Source organism: Uloborus diversus, chromosome 8 (genome assembly GCF_026930045.1).
Source record: "Uloborus diversus isolate 005 chromosome 8, Udiv.v.3.1, whole genome shotgun sequence".
Classification (NCBI taxonomy): domain Eukaryota; kingdom Metazoa; phylum Arthropoda; class Arachnida; order Araneae; family Uloboridae; genus Uloborus; species Uloborus diversus.
This window is the reverse complement of record NC_072738.1, coordinates 20,657,497-20,679,475: the sequence shown is the minus strand read 5'-3', so window position 1 is coordinate 20,679,475 and position 21,979 is coordinate 20,657,497.

Sequence of the window (21,979 nt, the reverse complement as noted above, 5' to 3'; positions counted from 1 at the left end):
AATAGCACTTTTATTGCGACGTATAGTGTTTTTGAATGGACAATTTTTAATGTAGCAAGTAGGATTCGTTTATTTGACTGTTTGGAACTTAATAATTCTAACGGCAGAGGTCAAGGCAACTTACTCAGTAATATTAAACTTATTAAAAGAAGCATTGTTCATGCAGAAGTTTTACGTATAATCTGAGTTTTGCAGGATCATTTCTTTCGGGAAGATTTCAATAATTGTTAAATTGGCAGGCGCTCTTCATCTATTGGCGTCAAATTTTTGGCAAAAATTGCAGCTCGAGAAATGTTTTTACTTTGCATACGAAAACAAAGAGTAGAGAAATGTATATTTGCATACGGCAGAGCATTTTTTAACATAGGTACTACGCGACACGAACGCCGCGTAGTGAAAAAATTCTGTCGCCTAGAAGATGCAAAATCAAACTACTGGGCGACATTGGAAAATTCAACAATGGTTCCACTCCTCGTTTTTGTAAAAGGATTTCAAACCTTTCTTTTCTTTCCTCTTGAGCAACAGAATTACATCGGGCATTTTCCAGCTGTCAACCAAAAGCAGTTTTTCTCTTTTTTTTCCTACTCATTTAAAACCTCCCGACTGGTTACGAAAACATGTCATCCCCTGCGGGTTAAGGGGTGCTAATTGTTGTCGCCATCCAGTCATCTTTGTACCGTACATCCTGTAGACTCAGTGGTGTAAATTCCAGACTAATCAGTGATTCACTCGGGGTGTGATGATTTTTAGCGGGAACTTGAGGGCTTATGCACAAAATGGGCAGTTTAGAGTAAGAGTTTACGAACGAAAGGCGCTTTCGTTGACAGATTTTTTTTTCTCTCCCCAGCCCACCACTCAACATGAAACGTTGTTCTTTCCTTCATCAAAAAGGTAAGAGAAATAAATGATTATGCTTTAATTTTAGATTGTTATTTAATTCAAATACATACGCTTTTTATTTTAATATATGTCTGAATAAATAAGAAGAATGTAGGGATATGGTTTAGAGAGGGGTTTTTCAACCTTTTTTACTCATGGGCCACATTGCAAGTTTTTGGAGATGAGGCGGGACAACAATACTTTAGTTCATATGGTTTAGTTCGCACTCCCCCCCCCCCTCCTTCCCTCAATCTGCCACATTCATCCATAACGTTTTTTAGAATAAACGCTCAGTAGCATGGGGCAGGGGCGGATACAGAAAAATCTTTTGAAAGGGGTCCGGTAAATTGAATGCCCCCACCCCCATACACATACATTCGGTGTTTCATAACAAAGTTTTCATGAATTTATTTTAAAATGTTTTATTTATTTATTTGTTTATTTTTTTAATATTCCTTCTGTCAATATGAATCTACTTCTATAAGTTCCTGAATATTATTTACTAACTAGAAAATCGCCCGTCAAGGTATGACGGGTGAAAATTGCTTCTACCTTTGAACGAAGCCATTGCCTGCTTGGTGATATTTTGATACTTAAAATTGTAACCCTAACTCCAGTGGATTAACCCAAAACTCCAGTAGGTAGCGTTCATTTTTGACCATTTTTTCTTTTCTTTATTCCCCTGAAATGACACAGTCTTACCAGTAAAACTGTTAAGTTGCCGGATCGAGTTCAGCCTTGTCACAGTAAGGTCTTTCCCAGCATGTTAAACATTACCAAAACATATTATCAAGTTATCATGCCGTGGCGCAAGTTTCATTGTTAAAACACGCGGGTTACTCGATCATTTGCTATTATATATATGAGGATATGATTCCTCCGAAACTAAAAACTGGATGCGGCCATGAATGTATTTGTCTTCTAGAAAGTGGTAAATGCTAGCCAAACGTTCGTTTGTATCACGCCTCGACATATTCAAAAAATACTAATTGTTCTATGTTCTTATTTGTAACAAGCACATCTGTTTCGTTTCAAATGTGCATATTTGATGCGTCTGTTCTTGGTTATGCAGAAATAAATCACCAGGGTCATTTTCCAAACTTTTGCCTAAACAACATTTGAAAAATTTCAAACATAAATATCATCAATTGTTTTATTTATTTCGGGAAACATTTCTTGTAATAGTTTATTTTTAAAGGTACAATCATATTCGAGGCAGTGAGAAGCAAAAGGATGCAAGTGGCAAAATTAAAAATTTGGAGATAACCAGTACACATGGGAGGTGTTACTGGACAACATGACAGTATTTTAGCGAAGTATTTAAATGATTATTTTTACGAAAAATCATACATTTTATGAATAAATTTTTCCCTTGAATCGCATAAAAAAATAATAATTTTTAAATAAAAATGCACAATATTTATCGTCATGAGTGTTACTACGTATCATATTTTCACTGCCTGTCAAAATTATAAATGAAAAGAAAAAAAAATAATTTAAAATAATATTGTTAGAAAGATAACATTGCTTTTAAGTAAGCTACAAATTTTAATAGAGTTATTATGCATTTCTTTTGTTTTTTCGAATTGAATTTTAGAACTTGTTTACTAGGTAAAACTCACGACTCATATGATTAGACTTTGTTAAGATGTGCCGTTTCCGTTAATAATCGTGGTTTTTCCAAGAAATTGCCATATGATTTCTTTCATTTTAACTACACATTAAAATATATATATATATATATATATATATATATATATATATATATATATATATATATATATATACACATATATATTATTGATTCCATCAAGGAAAAATTAGTGAACGAATCGCGATAATACGTTCCTTTGAGTTTGAAACCAGTGAGTTAAGGGTATTCTGCCACTCTAGGCATCTGACTCCAGCATTACTTCTTTAGCAAACAAAACTGCTTTTGTTCAAAATATGCAGTGTGTTTTGTGTTCTTTTTAATTATCTGTATCCGTAACCTTACCAAAGATAGTCTAGAATGCGATTTTAAGTTTACAAATTAGAAAATTTTCCTGAGATGGGAAATGTTCTCGTATGGGAGGCCAATCCATCTCTCCTCTTCTTAAATCCCCATAGATCGTTTAACACAGCATTTTCAGAGTTACAATTTAAACCAAATTCTGAAGGAGCTCTCCAAACTTCTTCTCCCCTACCATTACCAAAAATAATTACAATGCATTTTTGAGGCAGTAAGTTAGAAAAATTTCCTGGTGTGAGGCTTCGAGTCTTTCCTTCATGTAACATCATGAAAATATGGTATTAACCTGTGTTTTTAGCACTACAATTGCAAAAAAATTCCGCCGAAGAACCCCCCTCTTTACATAATTGGAGATAATATTTGCGTTTTTAAAAGGTTTCAATTTTGAAAAATGAGTGAGAGAAGGGTGGTCCTCAGACTCCTTAATATTACGAAAGACAGTTACAATGCATTTCTAAGATTACAAATGAGAAAAAATTCCTGGGAAGGGCCTTGAAATCTCTCCATAGGCAGGGGAGCGCCACCAAGCCATTTCTCCACTAACATTACCAAAGATCGTCTAAAATGCGTTTTTAAGACTACAAACTTGAAAATTTTACGGGGGAGAAACCCTCGGACCCCCTTATTTCGGAGTTAATATTATAAAGCAAGATATTATCTTTTCCCGGTGATCTAATAAGCGAACTCGATTACTTACAATCAGGTTCTTTTTGTCAATATTTAGATCTATTAAAGGTTTACTCATAAACCAGAAGCTGAACCTAATATCTTTGTATGTATTTAAGATACGCTTGAATTAATTAAAGGGCCGCCAGTTCCATACGTCCCCTACGTTTTTGATCTCACGACGGATATAAAAAGATATATATATATAGCAACAGTTAGACATTCAATTATTTTAAACATGTCGCCTACTGAAAATTCCTTAAAAAATGCTCTGGCATACGGTTGCCAAGAAATAGGGGCTGTCCACGAATGAAGTCCCGCTTTAAGGTGGGGTTCACGAAATAGTAACAGTTTGTGACAAGGGGGAGGAAAGACATGACAAGAGGGGCATACAATGGGGAGAATGTGACAACAACTTTTTTTAATAGGAACGTTTGTGGAAAACAGCGTGACATGTAACTAAGGGAAGAGGGAAAATGGTGAAGTGCAAAATTTGTGACAAAAGGGGAGAGGGTCGAAAGTGTTAAAATGTCAGGCATCAGTTATGCATCGCCCTTAACCATAATCAAATATCAAAGAGGACCTTTTTTTTTTAAATTGCACTTTTTTTTTTTTTTTTTTTTTTTTTTTTTTTTTGCGGCGTCCAGTGTTTTCGAATGGACAGTTATATTGTCACCAGTAGAGTTCGTTCATTTCATACTTGGAAATTTCTAATGACGATGTCAAAGCAAATTACTCAATAATAGTAGAAGTTTTATAAGTAATATTGTTCACGCAGAAGTTTTACGTACAAACTGAAATTTGCTGCTTCATTCCATTCTAAAATTGGACGATTGGCGATTTTTATCCATTGGCGTTAAATTTTTCGTTTCCAATGCCAGCGCGAAAATTGTTTTTCCTTTGCATACGTAAACAAAGAGTAGGAAAATGTCTATTTGCATAGGGTAAGCACAAAACAACATGGTATCCAAAATAAAATTATTCAAGCCAGGAATTTGACGACCACACCAGTTTGTTGGGGTTGTTTTCTTCAGTTAAAAGTACTACTTTTAGTCAATGAAATTGATAGAATAAGCAAAAGAAATAACGTGGAGCCAGAAAAAACTTTTATTTTTCCGACAGTTAGTTTTTATTATTTTTTAAATGTTTGATTTTGGAAATAAAGCGTGGTCTTTATGACGCTACAGGTGACGTACTTTGGCGCGCTACTCCATAGCCGAACAAAATTTTTACGCTTTGCTGTCAACCATGTTTCCAGGTTATGATAATTTGTGTTATGCGCTAATGACATCAGTGAATGGCATTTCATCGCTTTTGATGCCATGTGCAGAAGCGTAAAAAATGAATTTCAATCTGCGCATCGATTAAAATAATTGTTAAAAAATATTAAATGTTTTCAAATTATTTAAAAAATGGTTAAAACCTTTGTTTTTAAGCATGCTCTTTCAGAAAAAAAATACTTTTTAAATTTCGGAAACGACCCCATTACCGAAATATTCCCTTTCATCCATTTATTTTGAGATTGACAAACAAAAAGCAAAATTGAAATAAATTATTACTGTTTGTTATTTTGTGTAAGTACAGAAAATTGTATGCTTCCAGATATGCAGTAAATATGAGTAAGAGTAGAAATAAAAATGTTAGAATTAGTTAAATTCAAACAAGTTTTCTGAAATATTCATTTATGAATATGGTCGAATTTCGACCACTGGGCGAACACTAGTATTTATAAATACCAGAAACTAGGAACTTGGATCAAAAGCTGTCTTGGAACCCAAATGTCGGATAAGTCAGCCTGTCCTCTTATAGTGGTATTAAGTAAAAGTATGTCTTGATAAATCGGGAAGGTGCCAAGCTGTTATATTATCTCTACTTAAGATTACTCTGAAGTTCTAGAGACGCGATTAGCCTTAAACAGGAATATTTCTGGATTTTTGATCATAATTTTCAGGAATGTTACTTAATTTTAGCAGAAAGAGTTCCTGGTTTTTGAGAGATATGTTACTGACAGAAATTGGGCACATCAGCTGCCTATTATTTTCCTGTAATGTTTCTGAATCGTTTTTACAGTGTCATGATAGTTTTACAGGAGCGGGAGAAAACTTTTTTCTGGCGCATGCAAAGGACGTTACAAGCGCTCTTTTAACCCTGGTAAAAAAGGGGGTTTTCTTAAAAGAATTATGTTCACATGAGTCGATGCAGAAAGTGCGTCTACATACAATGCACAAAAAAAAAAAAAAAAAAAAAAAAAAAACTGAAAACGCCAGTTTTTGGAATTACGTCACTATAACTCTGAGTTACTGAATTATGAAGTCAACCAAGGTTGCACAATGCAGTGTCTAGGTGACAACTTAAGTTTATGGCTTGTTTTTTGATTAACTAAAAACTGTCACACTAGAATACAACCATCAGCTGTTACGAATGAAATCATCACTCTATTGATTAAGACATTGTTTTCCAGTTATCTTGGGTCAATCTGACTGTCGTGAGCCCAGAAGAAGAGTTAAAGGAGATGTCGTGCGGGATTCCGATGAACTCGAGCCGTTTTTTTGCTGCCATTGTAGCGATCCTACTTCTTGTGTAAAGACGACAAGAGAATGCATGGTCTTTTAGAGACGTTTAATGACATCAATATTTACAGCTATATTACAAATTACAGATTATTTAATGTTACAAAGATATTTTGAACTGCGTGAGCCACTCCGCGACTCACTAGCATCTCTGCTCTACGAGTGTCTCCCCCTTTGACCTATTTACTTTCTCTTATATACGGGGATTCGTTTGGCGGGGAATGCACCCCTGTTTACAACAGTCAGATGATGTTGACAAAATGGGTAAAGACATTTTCCTTCTGCTGTCTGGGGTCTCAACTGCGTTGACAGGATGGTTGAAAAATGTTCCCTATAGTGTCACAGACATCATATCACACCAAACGGAGAAAGTTTATGTGCACAACAAATGTCCAGCTTCGGATAAAATTCAGCCTTTCTGAAGATCTAATTTCGAACATTTTTCAGAAAAGGGGAGCAAAAACCGTATTTACGTGTGGTCTTATACTTATCCAGCTCCCGTACTGGTGACAGATATAAAACACCCGCGTAACATGTTTTTCTCATGATGAGTGTGGTCTGGGAAAGAATTTCTAGACCGACCCCACACATTGAATCAAAATAGCAAACAACTGGAGAAGTCGCATCGGTATACCATAGCTTATTTGCTGTCCTACTCTATCGTATGTCCCACGATGATTTAATTGATTATTTCACGCAGTGTTGCTGGTTGTTAACCCTGACAATTCCATTTTGGCACTCAGAATCTCAGAATATTGAATTCCTTAACGAACTCAGGAACGAAAAATTTCACTTGCAAAATCTTCCTACCAATCTTTGTTTGAAGTCATACCTCCTAAGGCCACTATATAAAGGGAGCTGACTCATCCGGCAGTTTGGTTCCGAAATTACAGGGGCGCAAAATCAGTTTTTATAAAAAAGCCTCGTTGCAGAAAACTGGTGCCTAAGCTTGAACTGAGTTGCCTGATTGATGTTTGATTATTTTATTCTCTAAATGAAAAATATTTAATTAGTACAAGTTAAAAAACAAAGTAGGTGTGGAAATGACGTCCATTATAGTAAACATTTCCCGAAACATTTTTGTTGAATTTGTAAAATTTTATTTAACTAAACTTCAATTGTTTTACGACATAGCAACCAGCAAATGTAATAACGTATTTATAAATACTAGAAACAGGGTTAGATCCAAAGCTGTCTTGGCACCAAAATGTCGGATAAGTTGGCCTGTCCTCTTATAGGGATTCTAGTAGTACCATAATGAAGTTAGAGAATCTTTTCACGAGAATCTTTGAGTGCAAATGAAAGCATTACCATCAATTTGCCCCGTTCTGCATTTTATATGCGACGCTATTGTATATTTAATTATTGCTATGCCATGGTTTTTGTCATCTCAGTATACTAATGAACGGCAAATTTGATAAATAATCAATAATTATCACATTTACCAAATTTAGTGGTGATTGCGCAAAATTTCCGGATTAATTACATTTACCATAACAATTATGTCTTTAAATAAAAATGTACAGAAAAGAAATGTATGCGTTAAATTTTTCTTTAGAGGGCAAAACAGAAGTATTCTTTAGAGAAATTTCTTTTATAGGATAGCCAAAACAGAAACGCCTTTGGAAATAACAAGTTAAAAATGGGTCTTTTATTTTTAATACCAAAATAAAAGTAGAAAAACTTAATTGGTTTTGAAAAAAAAAAAAGTGTTATTTATTGAAACATTTGCGACAAGATTGTGTAAGAATCAATTTGAAAATGAAATTCCAAACAGGGACTGCATAACTGAAATTTAAGACGTGGAGAAACGACCATAAATCGTAAATAATCGCATTAAAAATACCCTCCTTCCATAATAACCAGGATAAAGGTAAAATACAGCTTAATAACTAAAGCATGAGAAAGAAATATACACTTAGAATAGATAACTGCAAATATAAATCAATTAGTAGATCGAAATAGAAAAGAGGGGGGTTCAAAGTAAAATTTCACAACAAAACGATAAAAAGCTAGCACGACCGGTTTAGCTCCCCTGACAGTAGATTATAAAGTAGGACGCTTTACAAATCCTGTATTTATAAAAGTTTCCAATGGTTTGTATTTAATTCCGCTAGTATTCTCCGAATTGTTTTGCCTTCCTGCTGTTTCAGTTTTACGAAAGTTTTTCGTCTGTTGGAAATTTATCTCTAGTTTGTTAATGGTTCCTGTTCAAATTTCTTTTTTTCGCAAGTATGGTATCTAACGAGATTTATCTTCTAACTTTTCGCATAGTAAAACAACCTGCATTGCAGTTACATTTTTGAAAAGGATTCAGTGTTGAATTGTTGAACTTAACTCTTTCCATTTTTTAATCTTTGTTACATAGATAACACAAGCTTGCGAAATTTACATTGTTCTTATGTGCATTCACTTTTCATATTTGATTTCTTTTTCTTTTTGAGCTGATTACAAAAGTAAAATGTAGCATTACATAACAACTGATTTTTTTATCATGAGCTATACTATAAAAATCTAACTATATCTATGTGTGTATTTATGTATGTGGAATAGTTGCTTCTGTCTGACTAATTGGCGACACGTGATATTGATGACGCTGAAATTTTTTGAAGGGAGCAGCTATCTTGTTTTTAAATTTATTTGGAAAATTGAGGGAGTATGGAATTTTAAAATTTGGAAACATCGAAACGACTTTCAGAACTGACAATATTTTCTCACATCCGTTTTACATTTTTTTCTGATTTTTAGCATACACTTCCAACTTTACAATTTTAGTATAAGGAAGCAATTCATCTTCACGTTAGCTTATTTGTTTTCTTTTCACGTACGTTGCATGTTGTTTTTCAAAAGTTTTTAAACTTCTGAAGCTGAAGCATATTGAATTAATTTGGAGCCTAATACATTCCAGACAGATTTACGACTGATGTCAGTCATTCTATCATGCAGAAAAATAAGTTCACTTAGTTCTGGATGAACTTTTTATCGTTCCTTCTGTCTTTGTTTTATTAAAAAAAAAAGTTTTAATGGTTGCATCAACAATTTATGGTTTAAGTACTCAACAGAACACATTTTGGAAGGGGTAAAGGTTATCTTCTAGATGCAAAATACACCTAAAAACAGCAAAAATCACGCCAAAGTGCATGTAAATACATTAATTTCACAAAGCGAAGATAATGGTTATGGATTCCTGCGATCGGCATGGGTTTTGCTTATAGCGGCTATTCATACGCGCACGAGAGTAAAAGAAATCGCGGACAATGCAAAAGTATCGTTTTCGCCGCTCACGGCGCAGCCCTCCTAGGGTCGCCTTATATGCAATTCTATTATGAAAACCGCCTTTTTGCTTACTTTTCAATATAAACCACAGTATTTCTTTCCGGTAATTTTTCAGTTTATGCATTATAAATTTAAACACATCTTACGATGCTTAATTGCACATTTATTTTTTTCTACTTTTTTAAAAAATAATTTCCCGTCCCGTAATAGATTTATCTACAAATGGAAATCTTGAGTTTGATTTTTCTTAGTAAGTATAAAAATTCGCTAGTTTTGGCGTGTATTTTAGCATGCACCTCTTGTAGTTTGGCATGCACATTTTTTTACTATTTTGTATATTTTGTACGTGCAATATGTTTTGCAGCTGGTGCAATAAAAACGTTGGTGTGCTCATTGTCTCCATAAAAAATAATCTTAGCACTTCAGATTATGTTTGAATTACGTATTTAAATTATCTTTTAGTCTGAAATGTTAAAATTCTTTATATTATTATTATTATTTGGGAGGGGAAAGGTTAAGTACATAACTTTTATTTTTCATTTTTTAGAAAAACAAAAAAAAAAAACTAGCTAAAACAAGTGAATTTACTTATTGAATTAGAAAAATATTCTCATTTTTTTGGCGAAAAAAAAAATGAATAAATAAATAAGAATAAATTAATGAAACTCTGGTACTCTGGTAATGAAACTCTCTCCCCCCCCCCCCCCAACCAGAGCTCTTGATTTTAATGTTGTTGCCAATCCAAATAAAGTAATTAGAACCCATGTAAGGACTGTTGTGATCAAAAAAATCCCTTTCGGAAGGAATTTCTGGCTGCGCTACTGTGGATCGTGCACGTTTAAGTAGTTGCGTACAAAAAACATTCACTGTTTATTTTTATTTTTATGTATCACTAGAGGTACCCGCACTACATTGAACGTAATAGAAAATTGAAAAGTTATTTTGTTCGCCAGTACATTTACAGATAATGGATGATAAATTTCTCGCGAATTTGCTTTTGATCGTCCAAGTTATGGTAATTTGCTCGTCCACGTTATGATAATTTCCTGGGTAAAATTTTCTTAAAACTGGAATAGAAAACGAACAAAATCGAATCGTTGAAAAATCATTTCGAGATGCTCACCCCTAAGCGACGAACTAATTTTGTGCCAAACTTCATGAAACTCGGCCGAACGGTTTAGGCGCTATGCGCCTAACAGGCGTCCAGAAATGCATTGAGAAAGACATCCAAATATCCAGAGATCCAGACTTTTAGCTTTATTATTAGTAAAGATTAATAGTGATAAGTGTAATAGTTTATTCAAACATAATATTATTAAAACCGGGATACTACTTTATGTTAGCCCTTTTCTTTTTTTTTAATTAAATACGTCATCCTTTTGTACACATTCAACAATGTTAAATTTCACAAATTATGGGATGACGTACGAGAAAATTTAACAATACTCCACACTGATAAACAATAAATTTTGATATATACAGAAAAAAAAAATTAATTTTGTTCAATAAGAAAGAATATATATAAATATTTACATTAAGATAAATAAAAATAAATAAATAAATAAAAATAGATGAAAGCAAAAAAAAAAAATAAATAAATAAATAAATAAAATAACAATATTTAAAAAAAAATAATTATATGAAAAAAAAAGTAAGTAAAAAAAAAATTATCCAAAGAGAAAATGTTCGTGGTCAATTAGAAATGTAATAAGATCTGTAATTTTTTTTTTTATGGTAGCCCTGTAATTTTATTTACTAAAGCCAGCAGGCCAATTGACCCCATTGGCAACCATAAACCACGGGACAGTCTAAGTCGCAGACTACTTACTCTACATCTTCGTGTAAAATGAAGATTCCCTGCTAGGATGCTCTGAGTGATAGACATCGGTAAACGACATTTAACCGCGTTCTCATTCCTAATGTAATGTAATATAAAATTTACTTTATTCAAATTAGGTTAACTTCTCAACTCTTTCGGCACGTGTAAAGTTTCAGTTTTAGGTTGGCATCCGTTGATGCCCAATCATATGCAAATGAGGCAAGTATAAATAGTGAACGATTCCAATCGTTTTCTCTTTCGTGTTCGTCAGCCTCTTGTGTGTTAGGTCCGGTAGATGTTGGGGAGTTGGGAACTCCACCTCCGCTTATGGACTGGGTTTATTCTTATAAACTTATTTTGTTAGTTTATTTATTTTAGTTTCTATGGATCAATAAATTTTTGGTAAGATTTTAAACAAGTTTCCAATGTTCATTTCTTCACATTAACATTTGATTCTGCATCTTCCACTGTGTGGTATTATCTCTGCTTGTATAAGTATGTAACACTGTTGACCGACTTACAGAATTTAGCCTTTCGGCATTTCGTTTAAACATCGTAAGTTATCACTGAGCTTTCGCACAGCGCCAAGACCCGCGTCACAAAAATGTCTCAGGCCTTGAATTGCTATATTATTCAGTCATCAAGATGCAAGACCCGAATAGAATGAATTAAATTTTTCCAGCACTTTTAAACATAAAATGCAGTAGACCCTTGTTTAACGATTGTTTATTTTACGCGGTTTTGATTATCCGCTATTTGACACCTCTATTTTATTTTCTGTGAAGAAATTTTGACTTAAATAAGTTCATGTGGCATTGCAAACAGGTAATTAAAAAAAAAAAAAAGGAAACAATTTATATCAGCAAGATAATTCTTCTGGATCATTTAGACTTGCCTCATATTTATATAGATACTAGTTGTACCCGCACGGCTTTGCCCGTAGTAGAAAATTAAAAGGCCATTTAGTTCGTCTGTATATTTACAAATAATGGATGATGAATTTCTCACCAATTTGCTATGTTCATTTGCTCGGCCATATAACGGTTCCACGTTATGATAATTTGGTAATTTACTGGCCCAAGTTATGATAATTTGTTCAATAAAATGTTCTTGAAATTGGAATAGAAATAGAACAAAATCAAATTTTCGAAAAATCGCTTTGAGGTGCACAGCCCATGCTACAAACTAATTTTGTGCCGAATTTCATGAAAATCGGACAAACGGTCTAGGCGCTATGCGCGTCACAGAGATCCTGACAGAGAGAGATCCATACATCCAGACAGAAAGATAGCCAGACATCTAGACAGAGAAATATCCAGACAGAGAGATATCCAGACAGACGTTCAACTTTATTATTAATAAAGAAAACAAAGAATATATATAGTGTGTATGTATTCCCTATCCAAATCCACGGTCTACGTTGGATCTCGACCAAATTTGGCAGGTAGATACTTGGGCACCCGAAAAGGAACGTAGGGGGCTTTCGAACGCCAAATAAAAAAATAAATAGAACCGTTCAAATTTTAATTTTATGACCCGAAAATGACATTAAACGGCTCTTCCTACCCGAAATAGTCATCCGATTTTCTTGATTTAGGTCTCATTCGAAAGCTAATGGAAAATACCCCCGAAATCGATTTTCCTCCTTCGAATTTAAAAACAAAACGAGGCTGTAAAATCACCAAGTAAAAAGTTAAAAGTATTTTTAAGCTTAATATGGAACAGCATTTTCATGTCGGAAAATTATCGTTTGCGCGATTTGATTTTAAATTAGTGTTCAGAAGGTTGCCTTTTTTTTTCCTCGCCTGTGACTAAATAAAACATTTTTTTTCTTTTTTTGAGGCAAAAATTTCCCCTTTTGTTTATTATTTTGCGATTTATCTTCCTTCTTTTTTTACGATTTTAGTTTATTTTATGGAGGGTATGTTTCATTTAATTGGGAATTTTTGATTTTCCGTTTTCTTTCTTTAATAATGATCATTTTGATTGGAAAATTTGCAGTATTTTTAAAAATCTAATTAAGGCCTGATTGTTAAATATCTGTCACACGTAGCTAGTCTTTACCAATAATAAATCTGAAAATCTGGATCTCTGTCTCTCTGGATATCTGTTTCTTTGGATCTCTGTCTGGATGTCTGTTACGCGCATAGCGCCTAGACTGTTCGGCCGATTTTAATGAAATTTGGCACAAAATTAGTTCGTATGATAGGGGTGATTACGAAGTGATTTTTCGCAAATTAAATTTTGATCTTTTTCTATTCCAATATCAAGACATTTTACCGAACAAATTATTATAACATGGTCGAGTAAATTATCATAATGTGTGCGAGCAAATTACCATAACACGGGCGATGAAAATAGCAAATTGGAAAGAAATTCATCATCCATTACTTGTACAGGCGAACCAAATACCTTTTAATTTTATACTACGGGCAAAGCCGTGCGGGTACCGCTATTATTAAATTTAAAAAAAAAGAAGAAAAATGTACGAGTAGTTTACTTTTCTTTAACTACCAGTTGTTTCCATGAAGAGCAAAATTTGTATACGCGTTTGAAAGGTTTGCGAGATGAAATACAACATAGGTATAGCATTAACTCATGGGTGTCTCTTTTCAATAAATGAAGAGAGATGATGATTTAACATTAGACCATTGTCAACGCAGTAAAACAGTTAATTACAAGAGTCTTCCGTTGATTATTTCCCTTTCATTAAGTATGTAGCCTGTGAAAAATTTTAAAAAAGTAAAAGATAATCTTTGAGTGTAAAGTATTGTTAAGCAGCAAGAGTACTAAATTTAGAAATTAGCTTAAAATTATAGGAATAAAACTAGCTGACCCAGCCACGCGTTGCTGTGGCGAAGTAAATGGATTAAATTATTTTTTTACTTAATGAGAATTTAAAAAATCAGTTGGAATGTTTAGGGCTTTGTTTTCGTAGACAACTGTGTAGCCTTGTTCAACATCAACGGTCAGCACAATGTGATTATGATTTTTTTCAGCTGTCAGTAATGGCTCATTATTCACAATAATTGTAGCTAAGACAGTGTCATTGCACTGTTTTTTCTCGTTGCAAATCAGTGTCAACTAAGTAGGTGATCAATCGATCGGGTGATATCACACCATAATGACTAAACAAAAAATTTGAAATTGAATTGTATAAATCTTCAATGAACACTAAAGCTTCATTATACATGTTTGGTGTTTAATCTAGATTTGGATATCGGTGTGTTTGTTTTCTCTATGGAGTATCTTCAAGCATAAAATTTATATAGTTTCCCAACAGAAATGATGATTGTGTTGGATATTATATCGTCAAAATTATCTTAAACAAACGACGAATACTATTTCTCGTTATGCAAAACCTGCATTAGAAAATTCAACTTCCAATGATTGCGTGCTACCAATAATTACAATTCGCGAAATGCATCGTGATATGTATTAAACACTCGACAATTAACGGTCCGCAAATATTCCTGTCTTTTAGGGAATGTTTAAAAAAAAACAAATGCAAAAACAACATTCACTTTCTTTTGGGTCCACAGTTCTGTTTTGGATGGAGTTTTTGTCCCAATGTCTTGGCTTTAATTTTTAATTATGCCCGAGATTGACGAATGTTGTGTTCTTTGTTTGCGTGGCTTCCGTGTTTTTTTTTATTTTATTCAGCACTGTGAAAACAATTAAGAAACGTCATGAAAAATAATAGGCAGTGAATACGCTCAATTTCTGCCAGTAACATATCTTAGAAAAAAATAGGAGCGTATCCCACTGAAAGTCAGAAACCGTCCTAAAATTATCCTGAAGTCTTTCTGAAGAGTTCCGAAACCTCTCCATTTAGAGAGAGCCGAAGTAAGATTAAAAGTAAATGCTTGGCACATTTTTCGACTCGCCAAGAAAGTACCAAAAGCATTATCGAAACCATAGCCACTGATAAGAAGGACTTTCAAGCACGCACAAAGAAGTCTACTTGCTTATCCTGGAAAGTTACGGAATCCAGAGACTCACTTGCTCCCATTGGCAGTTACGTTAATCTACAAGAGTTCTACTTGCTTGTTACTCTTGGAAAAATACGGAATCCAGAGACTCACTTCCTTCCAACCATAGCCAGGATTAGGAATTACGTCAATCTGTACGGACCACGACGATGGTAATAAAGTCAGTTCATCACTAAAATTCATTAATCTTCCTGAAATTATCTTGGAATCTTTGAAGAATTCAGTACTATCCCAGGCTATGGACCTTCAGAAAAGGATTAGGTAAGTTGAAAAGAAAGCTTGACATCTTTCTACTTTCCCAAGAAAGCTCGAACTCTAATGCTGCAAGCACGGCGAAAGGTAAGACAGACTTGCAAGCAAGTAGTATGCTCTTATTCGTCTGCGATTCCTGCAAAACGCTACAGAATCCTGAAGCTCATTCTTTCTCATTGAGCATTTAGTCATTATAGAGTGAACATAATCAAACTGAAGCCGAAACACTAAATAAATACGCTCAGTTAATCTTTAAACTGGAAATTAAAATAGTTTTCGCAACAGTGAGAAGTCTGCATTCATGACGTTTGTAGAAATTCAGGAAACGTTTTGAAGCAGATACATGATTTCCAAATAAAATAGTTGAGCACCTATTAAATCCCAACCTTTTCCACGGAAATAATTAATGATATTTCGGATTTGTTTACAAGGCATGTAAAATAGCGTGGAACATTGGTAAACAATTATATATCTGAGAATTGGGCCAAACACATTAGGTTTCAGACAATGTAAAAAAAAAAAAAAAAAATTAGGGTCGTTTTTGGTGGTTCAAGTGCTCTCCGTAGAAAATATCTTTGGTAAAATATGCTCGTTGACCGTTTTCAAGATGTACTGCAAGATGCTGTACAGAAAATTCTCTTCCGTATATGGGGAAGCCAGATATCTTCGCTGCTGTTTTTATGTCCACTCAACGCGTTTTTTCGACAATTTCGTCCATATTTCTTACGTCAAATTCTACCTAATAATGACCTTTAATAACGTATTTGACGACGTATTTAATGGAATATCACGGAACTACAAAACTCGACATTTATATGAGCCTCATACGTTTTTAAAAGCAGTGGTGAGTATGGAACTACCCGCTGCTTATCAATTTCACCTTGATTTGTAGAATTCGACATTTAGATTGAAAAGTGCTGCCTCTATACTCCTCGTTTCTGCAGCGATATTGTTGATAATCATCAATATCCGTAACAAAGCATCATTTGTAAATTTAAATGACGTAAGAATAAAATTTCTCAAGATGAATCAACTTACAGCGCCATCTAGTAAGAATTTACACAACCAAACAATCAATACACATTGTTAATGTGTAATAAACATTTCATTTGCAATAAGAAATTATAAAAACCATCCTATCTTTTAAGTTGGACCAAATTACAGATACGTATGAAATTTGATAAAAATCGGTTCAGTAGTTTCGGAGTTTACCCCGAACAAACATCGTGACATGGGATTTTTATATATATAGATAACTCTTCAAGCAATTAACTTTAATGTCAATCAAAGCGTGGGGTACGCGTCGTTTAGATTTTTACAAAGATATTCTGCATCATTGCAAAATTCTAACATATAGGCTAGCGATGAAAAATCTATAACTGATATCAAGCCTCCTCCCCCTCCACACCATTTTTTAAAATTAAGGTAAATTGCTCGAGGAATTATTTTGTTCCTATTATTTTAAGCTAACAAATAAATACATTACAAAAAAAAAAGTACTCTGTGGACCTTCCCCTCGCAGCTGAACGTACTTTACAATCAAATATTATTATTTTTTACTTTTTAGTTCATTTTGCTACAAGAGCGTGTTTATTTCGCTTTTTAAACTAAATTTTTAAACTATTATTTTTCTTTTTTAGTCTAACTCCGTTTATGAAAAAATACATTTTTGTAATATATTTTAATTTTTTTTTGTTTTCTCTTGAATCCTACCCCCCAGAGTAACGTACCGGATAAACTGATGCTTTAAAAAAAATTGCACTTTTGCATACTCATTTTTTCTTACTTAACACAGCATGTGTCTGAAATCCATATCTATATTACTATATTATATTTAAAAAATTGAGATGTATTTTAATAAAAGCATTTTTCAAAGATGACCACGACCAACAATGCATTTTTAATCGAAGGTTCGCCTAATTTTGGCCGGAAATTAGGCAAAACAGTTAAAATTCACGTTCTAATTACCTTGGAACGTCGAAAAAAATGTTATCTGGTGTAGAAAACTCGGGTTTTTTTATAAATATTTTATTATAATACTTGCAAGCTTTTTTCGTCCTCATATTGGATGATTTATGAAAAAATGTCGATCAAAATATGAATAAAATAATAATTGATAATTAGTTAATTTGATTACAGAACAGTGCATCGTCATCGAAAGATTTCTGCAAAATCTGCGGAGTCGGGCTAATTTTGCGATTGCGGAGTCGGAGGTTAGTGCCATAAAAATTCTAGGAGTCGGAGTCAGGAGCAGTGGCATACCTAGGGGTTGGCAGGAGTGACTCTCGAGAGGGGTGCAACAGCAAGAGAGGCGGCGATTGAACATGATTACTTCAATATTAAAATAAAGAACTAATGATTTTTTGGCGGAACAATTTGTAAGAATGTTATTAAAAGAAAAAAAAACAGCCCCTAACGCACAAAAAAAAAAACAAAAATTTAAGAATTTTACATGTATGTTTCATTCTCTGCGTCAGCTTAGTAAACTTACACAGCGGTGGTGCATCTAGAAGGGGTTAGGGACGCCTTTCCACCCCTGATGATCCTTCCCCATTTATTTATTCATTTTATTTTATTTTATTTTATTTTATTTATTTATTTATTTATTTATTTATTTATTTATTGGGAACGAGGTGACATTTTTAATCTCTATTTGAAAAGATATTTTGAAACATTTTTCAGATAAGATAAATATATACATTATGTTATCTATTACAGTTTAAATAGGGAGAAAACTCATTCCATAAACATTAAAAAACATCGTATAAAACTGCGTTTTTAAAGTGACAAATTCCAAAGACTTTTGAGTGAGTGCCTTTCCTACCTCTTTCGCGAAAAACATTAAATACTGACTGAAAGTTTGAATTCAATCTCGAAAATTTTCAGGAGAGTCATTGAAAACTCATCTCCGCAACATCCTAAAAAATCGCCTAAAATGTGGCTTTTAAAGTTTACATTTCAAAAAGTTTCCAGAGAGGGACCTAAATCTCTCCTCCCCCTTTGCATCAAACTGCATTTATCAACCCATAATTTCTAAAATTTTCTAGGGGAATCCCCGTATCCCCCTCTTCCTAAAGTGGTTATACATAATCGACAATTTTTCAATTTCAAAGCATTGCTAGGGAAAGACCGCAAACCTCTAATCCCACAACTCCCAATAGCACCAGATGATAAACCCCCTACCCCCCCCCCCTACACACACGCACTAGTTTTTTGTCTTCTCGACTGCTCTGCCGGAAATAGGGTCCAAGCAGAGTTTTACATTTCACACATATTTTAATTCTCTAACCGTAATATAACCTTTAATATGTTTTTTTTTTCTTTTATTTTGCATTTTCAAATTCTTTTTTTTAATTAATGCGCAAATTATGTTTATTGTACACATTCTTTCCTTTTTTTTTTTTTTCTAACTTCAAAATTAATGCCACTTTGAAAAAGTTCAAGAGCGGACACGATTAATGTTTAATAGTGAATCGCTAATGGTTTTGATTTGATTGAATGTATCTGAATTAGTACCAATGGTACGCCACTGGTCAGGAGTCAGTCATTTAGCCTCCGACTTAGCTGCAGAGAGAAAAACGGTTGCGCTTTGAACTGATTTCATTTTGGTGCAATCATATTTAAACCTGGCTTGCGCCAGTGTTAAGTATACGAATAGTGTATTTTGATCCTTTTTAACAGTTTTTTTTTGTGTGTGTGTGTGTGTATGTGTCTGAGTGGGTATTTCCAGAAACCAAAAATTAAAAATGTACCCAGACCATGAACATTTTTATTTACATTAGTGGTGCCAAAAATAATTTTTCGCGGATGCTTGATGGAAAAAAAAAAAGAACTGTTCAAAAATTTTAAATAGCTAAATCAAGAAAACCTTTTCTACACATATTTTACAGCAAGACATTTTTGCAACAAATTTTTCTAAAAGGAAATCTTCCTTTAAGGTTTTTACCTTTCTTTACCTTTAATTTCTCTGTAGGCTCTAACATTAAGGTTTTTAAATGATCGAAATTGAACAAAAACTTACTCAAATCAAAAAAGATGTTTTGCATTCGTATTTATCGTGAAATGCTTTTCCGCGATCTATATTTACCTTAAGTTTCCTCGCAAGTGCTAATGTTAAGTTTTTTCTACTGTTGAAAAATGAAAAAAAAAAATGTTCAAATAAAAAAAGTAAAATACGTGAAAAGTAGTGTATTCGCCGAGATCTCAAAAAAAAAAAAGTTTCTTAGAATCGGGCATTTACTCAAAAGTTATTAGCGGGGGACAGACAGACACATCGATGGACCGAAATATATTTTCACCATCTCAGTACCCTACTTTTTTTTGAGCAATCACATTGCTTATTGTTCTCACTCGACTGTTCTTGGCGTTATGCTGATTTTTTTACCCCCCCCCCCCCCGCCTCCCTCGGCAGCACCACCGTCGACCTGCTCCTCTAGCGGAAACCGTCTCCAGGTTGCATCCATAACCTACACATACGCATGCAAACATACACCTACACATACCTACTCACACACAAACATACCCACACAAATACAAACGCCTACATACACACATTCATGCCTATACACAGAAAGAAATACACACGCCTACACACACACTCATACCCACACAAACACAAACGCCTACATATACACACTCGTGATTGCGAAAAACATAATTTGAATTCAAAATGTCAACATTCAACTAAACTTTTTTTTCGATAGTTATTAAGCATTGTGTTTCATGCTTTTTACATCTCTCTTTTAAATGATTTACTGGAAAGTCGGCAAAACGGAGTTGAGTCATCAAGTACAGCTTACTGTTTTATATGGTTACTAGCTGACCCAGCCACGCGTTGCTGTGGCGAAGTAGTTGGAATAAAATATTATTTTACTCAATATTTTGATGGAAACTAATTAATTTTTTTAGTAAAATTTAAAATATTCTAGCCAATTTTAAAACAACTGCGATTGATAATGGACGTGATAGGTTGAATTAAGTACTTATTGAATTTAGTAAGTACTAACTAAATTTTCAATGGTTAAAGCACTATACTTACGCTTAGTAAATTTTGCAAGTATGACTTCGGCCAAAAATAGAAGCAAAATAACTTGAAAATGATAGTAAATATCGAAACTGATTGTAAAATATCAGAACGTAGAAATTAAACATAAACCAACATATACTTTTAGAATGTACACTACATTTTATTCATCTCAGATGTATGTATAGTTTGTAATCAATAACTTCTTTACAAAATACATAAACTAAATTAAAAACATAAAAAAAAAAAAAAATTTTATAAATGAGATAGATAACATTGACTTCGATCTATTATTTCTATTATTTGAAAACTGAAAATTATCTAAGCACTAAGTTGTGCACAATATTCTTGCTTGACCTGTCTTCTGCTAACACGAATAGGTATAATAACTTTCCCACTCGTGAGTAGGCGATAGATACAGGGTGTCCTGAAATAGACTGACTGTTTTCAAAAATTTATATCTGGAAAATGGTTAAAGATTTAAAAAAAAAAAAAAAAAAATGTGCAGAAAATTCATGCGGTGGGCCGTAAGTTTCGTCAAACAGAATTCCAAATTTTAGTTCAAAAATTTTTCAATAGATGGCGTAAGCCTCTAAGTCAAAAGAAATTCTTGGAGTTCACCGATTTTTCCCTCGATTGCGAGACGTGGTTACAGCTCGCAGCAGGCATTTTGAAAATATTGTTGCGAAATTTTATTTTTTAAAAACATTTTTTGAAAAACTATGATGTAATTTTCTGTCTGTCTTTGATTTACGGTCTTACATCTGCTAAGCCATCTATTGGAAAATTCTTGAACTAAATTTTTGAACTTTGGGGGACGAAACTTACGGCCCACCACATGAATTTTCTTCAAAAAAAATTTTTTTTTCATTAACCTTTTTATTGTTATAAATTTTTGAAAACAGTAGTTCCCCATGAGAAAAACATGTATATTTCAAATCTAAACCGAAAGTACACATTGCTTGGTCTTGAGATCTATTTATGGTCTTTTCAAAAGCTAAACAAATCGGCCTTCCAAATTTGTTTGAAAATTATGACGCTATTAAGCGCTTACGTGGCAACACAAAAATTTCTCCTTTAAACTTTTATCTCAAAATTGTTGAAATTTTGATGAAGAAAAGTGTACCGTTCCGTAATCTAGGTGGGGTTTAAACTGTGAAAAATAATAATTGGTGAACGAATTTTTAACCAAAAATCATCTTGTGGCTTTCCTGGTATATCAAGAGAATTTAAAAAATCAGTTGGAATGTTTACGGTTTTATTTCATAGACAACTGTATAGCCTTGTTCAGCAACAACGGTCAGCACAATCTGATTATGATTTTTTTTCCAGCTGTCAGTAATGGCTCATTATTCACAATAATTGTAGCTAAGACAGCGTCATTGCACTGTTTTTTCTCGTTGCAAATCAGTGTCAACTATGTCGGTGACCAATTGATCAGGTGATATCACACCATAATGACTAAACAACAAATTTGAAATTGAAATGCAT